Consider the following 6,044-nt stretch of genomic DNA (forward strand, 5'->3'; position numbering starts at 1 on the left):
GAGAAGAGGACCGCTTCTGAAGACCCGGAGGCCAAGGCCTCGAAGCGGGGAAGGAAATCACCGGAAGGTCCCGTGCCGGGAAGAGCCCCGGCCGCACAGTCTCCCCAAAGGAATCAGCCCTCCAGCGAGCCGTAAGTAAAAAGGAGGGGTTGTAATAGGGGACATCCCTACTTTATTTCTAAGGTTAACCGAAGTTTTCACCTTGTAGTTCGGATCTCGGCCCTTCTCAGCAGAGCTCATCTTCGGGGGACCTTCGTCCGGAGATGATGGAGAGCGAAATGCCTCCATCTGCCGCCCCGTCGGGCGGGGCGGACGACCCCGAGGTGTCGTCATGGAGGGTCTCCCCGAGTCCGGCGGGGCCGGGGACTTCGGCACCCACTGGAGTACGGCCGGTGGAGCTGTGGAATTTGCTCGAGAGGGCGTTTATCTCAGAAGATCACCGCAAATTAATGAGTGTGGTGATTGAAAGGATCTCATCCGCCGAAAGCGGGTTGTATGAGGCCGCCGGAAGTTTGCTGACGGGGTTTGAGGTACGCAAAAAATGACATACCTTTTGACGGTTTTGCACATGGAGTGCGCCCTGTATAGATAGTAGCCCCTGAGACTTGGTATGCTGTTGAAAGTGACAGCGTGCCGAGGATCATAATCTCAGTTATACAATGTCGCCTTCCCTATGCAGGTGGTGGAACGATTGGTGGCCAGCCGGACTGATGGAGCTGCCGAATTGAAGCGGCAACTCGACGTTGCGGATGCGGACATCGCGCTGGTCAATAAACGACTTGACGAGTCACAAGGTAAGTGGTTGCTCCGCGGTCACCGAGTAAGGGAACGGATGCCCGTTCCTTACAATTTGTATGGTTGATGCAGATGGTGCTGGTGCTGTGGAAGACCTTCGAGCCGAGCTTGCTCGAGCCAAGGAGCAAGTCAGGAAAAGTGATGCGGCTGCCTCGAAGGCAGCGGAAGAGCTAAAAGCCGAAAAGGCTGTTCACTGCCAAAGCAGGGAAGAGATGGCCGGAATGGCCGTGAAATTAAAAGATGCTACCGACCGCTATGAGGTTCTTGAAAGAGAACGCCAAGCGGAGCAAGAGGACCTGAAGAAAGCCGTCGCCGAAGTCAAGGATGCCCGTAGTGCGATGCGGGCTATGAAGGAGGAACTGCGTCAGGCCGGAGACATTGCGGCTAGAAAGCCCTTTCTGCTGGGTAGGAAGTTCACGGATCCGAAGTATGCTCAGTTGGGCCAATTGTGTGGTGCGGATCTGGATTTGGCGGTGAGTGCGGCGGACACAGTCGTGCATTTCCGAAGCCAGAAGGATCACGAAATGGAAGAGCTTTTCTGGTCTCAATTCCATAGTCCGGAGCGTCCACTTCCGTTGACTGATTGGTTGGCGGAGTGGGCTGAGCTGAATAGGTTTTCCGGACTTGCCATGACGGATGTGGTGGCTCATCTGTGGCCAGAAAGGCCCAAGACGGAGAGTTATTTTGGCTTGTTGCAGCAATTCCTTGGGGCGGTGCCACATATCGAGGCGATGCAGCGGTCGACATGCATAGAGGGTGCACGGATGACTCTTGCCCGTGTTAAGACATACTGGGCGGAGATGGATGCCACCGCTGTTGCATCCCGGGGTTCGGACAAAAGCCGATTACCCGCCGAGCACTATTTTGAGGAAGTCCTGCAGGGCGCTCGTTTAATAGAGTCACAGTGCTCGAAAAATGTTATGTTCAAATGACGTGTATGATTTGTGGGATCATGTTTATAATGTAACAGCTTTTTATACTCGTGCGTTCAAGTATTGAACTATCTCCTGTGCGGCCGTATATGTATGTATAACCTAAAAGATGGATGTCTTTGGCTTCAGCCCCCACGCACATGGTGCGGGGGTGTTTGCAAAAGAAAGGCGCTTTTTCACACTTGATCCAACGTCTTGGTCCTTTGAAGGAGGTGATAGCATAGCAAACTAGGCAACCGGACTATAATGCTTTATCACTTTCACTTAGCCATAGGAGCTCGAAGGTGGGGCTACGATATAGCCCCTAGAGGCACCGCGCTCTCCAAACTCGGGGCGCGTATGTGCCTGACTGGGAAGCGGTCCTTCGTCAAAGCGGAGGAATTCTAAACATTCCAGTAGTCTATCGAGTGGTTGACCAGTCTCTCGCTATATCATGACAGTCAGTTTTCGGCTTTCTCTACTGAGGTGCTCACCCGGCCGAACCGGGGCACAATCGCAGTAGTTCTCCTGGTGCCGCGTTAGCTGATGGAGCGGAACGTAAGGCAGCAAAACACAGGAGCCGGGCAAACCCAACATTTGACCAAAGACATGATTCGGAGCTGATGCATATAAGACCTAACTCGAGACGCCGAACACTCCCTGAGGTATTCGGTCTTTATGATACCGGGAAGAACAATGCCCTAAGCCCCTAGTGTCCAGGTACGGGCGAGAACTTCTGACGCGGCCGATGCCAAAATGCCAGCCTCCTCCTCGGTTATGGTAGGAAACCGGGGGATGTGTATCAACAAGAGACAGTAAGAAAGGTTTACGCAGGGTTTTAATCTGAAAAGAATCCTTGCAACGGGTCCCTGCTGCACGTCTGCCCCTGTGTCTCCGTTGTGTTGTATCCTGGACGGGTGTAGCACGTGCTTCATCTGTAAAAGAGAAGAACTTAGTTTGGAAAAATATCGTGCAGAAGATGTATTTAAAATAAAGTATGATAAAGTTGAGCTTTATTGGCTCTCATTGTTTATACGTGCAGCCCCTTGTCAAGAGGTATGCGGCTGGGAAGCCCCTTGTTTGTTTATGCCGGACTCGCCGAACCGTGTCCGAGGTCTGAATGACCTGTTTTTTAGGGGCTTTGACCGGCAAGGTCGGATTAGTGTGCGGCTGTCAAAGCAGTCTCACGTTTTCCATGGTCGAGGAACACAAAGGGTTACCTTTTAATGAGATTGTGCCGCGTGGACCAAGCATTTTAAGCGTAAGAGATGCGTAATGCGGTATTGCGTTAAAGCGGGCGAAAGCTTCGCGTCCCAGTAGTGCTTGATGGCTACTTTTGAATGGGGCGATATGAAAAATGAGCTTTTCGCCATGGAGGTTGTCGGATGAACCGAACGCGACCTCTAGTGTTACAGAGCCTGTACAATTGACGTAAAGGCCAGGCGTCACTCCTTTGAAGGAAGTGCTGCTATGGTGAATTTTGGTAGGGTCTATCCCCATTCTGCGGATGGTGTCCTGGTATAGCAGGTTTATATCGCTGCCGCCATCCATTAGGACTTGTGTGAATTGTAGTCCGTCTATTATGGGATCCAATACCAAAGCGGTCCCTCATGCGTTTCGAACACTTCTGGAGTAATCCTGATGGTTGAAAGTAATTAGTTTAAACATCCAATTTCGGGACTCTACTGGGGTGGACCGTGCGGCGCGCGTTTTAGCAGGTGCCGCACTATTTTTCCTTGTTATCACATGAAGTGAGTTCAGTGTTTTGACTTCTAGTGGGAAAGTCTTCTGTTTTCCGGCGTGCTGCTTGTGGGGTTCATCGTCGTCTTCACTTGGTGTGTCGAGCCCCTTGTGTTTGGCGTTAAGTCGGCCGGACTGCTTGAAGACCCAACAATCTCTGTGGGTATGGTTTGCAGGCTTCCCGGGGGTACTATGTATTTGACATATCCTATCCAAGATTTTGTTTAGGTTGGATAGCTCATCACTGTTGTCCTTAAGAGGCAGTGTTTTATTATTCGGCCGAGAGCTTTTGAATCCGGCGTTGACCGCCGTGCTATTTGGGCCATTTTCCTTATTCCGGCGCTGATCTTTTCTGCGTCGTGATTTCCCGTTTCCATCCCTGACCTGGGATGTACTCGGGTCGCTGGTGCTGCATCTTGCCAGCCAGCTATCTTCCCCCGCGCAAAAGCGGGTCATGAGGCTTGTTAGTGCGGCCATTGTTCTTGGTTTTTCCTGGCCGAGGTGTCTGGCGAGCCATTCGTCTCGGACATTATGCTTAAAGGCTGCTAAGGCTTCGGCGTCCGAACAGTCGACTATTTGGTTCTTTTTGGTGAGGAACCTATTCCAGAATTTGCATGCTGACTCTCCGGGCTATTGAGTTATGTGACTTAGATCGTCTGCATCCGGAGGGCGGACATAAGTCCCCTGAAAATTTGCTCGAAATGCATCCTCGAGCTCTTCCCAACTTGCAATGGTGTTTTCCGGGAGGCTTTTGAGCCAATGCCGAACATTCAACATCTCCGAAGATTTTACCCGTGAACAAGGCCCGGTGCCTGTGAAGAAGGCGAATGCCTGTGAAGTTGCTGCGTTTTGGAAAAGGCCCGGTGCCTGTGAAGAAGGCGAATGCCTGTGAAGTTGCTGCGTTTGGGAAAAGGCCTAGTGCCTGTGAAGAAGGCGAATGCCTGTGAAGCTCGCCGCCCGTTACACTCTCATGTAATAATGAGTGGGGATGTACACGCCCCGGAGTCTCCGGAGTGCCGCCCTCGAGCCTCGGGGGCTCCCGCCCATGCCCAGTGGCAGCACTTAGCTCCGCTCTGGTGAGAAGACGTCGAAGACTAGATTAGGTGCCGGACGCGGCGTTTTTCATTTGCTTTCTACAGTTGGCTTGTTTGTTCCTATTTGAAGTTTTATTGAAGCTGTTACCGTTTCTAGCTCGTGACCCTTCGTCCATTTCACTTGTTTGCTTCGTTTTCTCTCGCACAAGTCTCACGAGGGAGGAACACGGGCACCCTCGCGAGTGTTTTCTGCCCCAGTGGTTTGGAACTTGCCTATATGAGTCCGCTGCGGGAGCACCCCTCCCAGTCCGTGCCCCACGGGCATCGCGACACGATCACGGGAGCTGGGTTGGTCGTCCCGGCTACCAAGGCTGGAGACTACCCCTACTGACTAACCCTTGCAGGACATAAGGCGCACGGTGAGGCCCTAGCCTCAGGAGGCGAAGACCACGATGAGCTTCCCCCAAGCTAAGTAATTTCCACACATAAACACGCAGAACGAAAACATAGCGCAGAAACAGTAGAAACAACACGATAATTAAACAGCAACAGTCCAACACGCCCCCGTGGGGCACCAGACTACCTTCTTTTTGCGCAGGGATGGAAGAAAAGCAAAATGGGCGTGACTTGCCCGGCATCAACTCTCGGCAAGGGCTCGTACTGCCTCCGGAGCTCAGCTGGATTCCATCTCCCGCTCCACCGAGGCACGGTGGCGGGCCGACCTGCTACCCTCTCCCAGGCGGGCGCGACAACAAGGGGGCTGGTCACGACCACCGCTGGAGGAGCTGTCATCCGATGGGGAGTCACCAAAGCTTGGCGGGACTCGGGCACTGCTGCCCGCGTGCCTCCCACCACCTTCATCTCGATCAACGCCGGGGCTGGGTGCATGGCCGCGGTCATCGTCTTCGTGGCAGCATCCAGCGCGGTGGCCGTCCTCCCCGAACACCCTCACGTAGTGGGTGGCATCGCCGTCGAACTTGAAGTGTAGAGTGCACCGTCGGCTCAGGCCGCGCGGGCGGGCAAACGTTTGCTAGCCGCGGGTCAGGGCCGCCTCCCCGGCGGTGGAGACCTCCAGCGTAGCCCAGGAGGCCCTGCTGCAACAACCATCCGCCTGAATCCAAAGGCCGCCCGGGGCACCAGCCAGAAGTTCACCTACAAAGAAGCGGGGGAGGTGGAGCCAGGTGCCAGTCGGGTCCGCCGACCACACGACGAACTCCGGAAGCACCTCCGCCAAGCGGGAACACGGCGCAACTGCGGCGTACCTCTTGTCGGCAGCCGGGCGCCGACCGTCGCGCAGAGGACTGCTTCCACGACCACGAGAAGCCGCAGCGAGGGCCGTAGGGTGCTTGCGAGGGCGGCCCCGGCCACGCTTGGTCGGAGGCGAGCCAGGCCCTTCCTGGTGAGCCTTTCCTTTCTCCATAGCCGAGAACCTCTTCGGCGGAGCCATGGGGACGACGAGCGGCCGGGAAGAAGAAGGGGAGTAGCAGGAAGGGATGGACTAGAAGGGCTCGCGCCGTTCCATACATATAGCCGGGGGAGGCCAACCGCCGGCCTCCACGATCAC

Source organism: Triticum dicoccoides, chromosome 7B (assembly GCF_002162155.2).
Source record: "Triticum dicoccoides isolate Atlit2015 ecotype Zavitan chromosome 7B, WEW_v2.0, whole genome shotgun sequence".
Lineage (NCBI taxonomy): Eukaryota > Viridiplantae > Streptophyta > Magnoliopsida > Poales > Poaceae > Triticum > Triticum dicoccoides.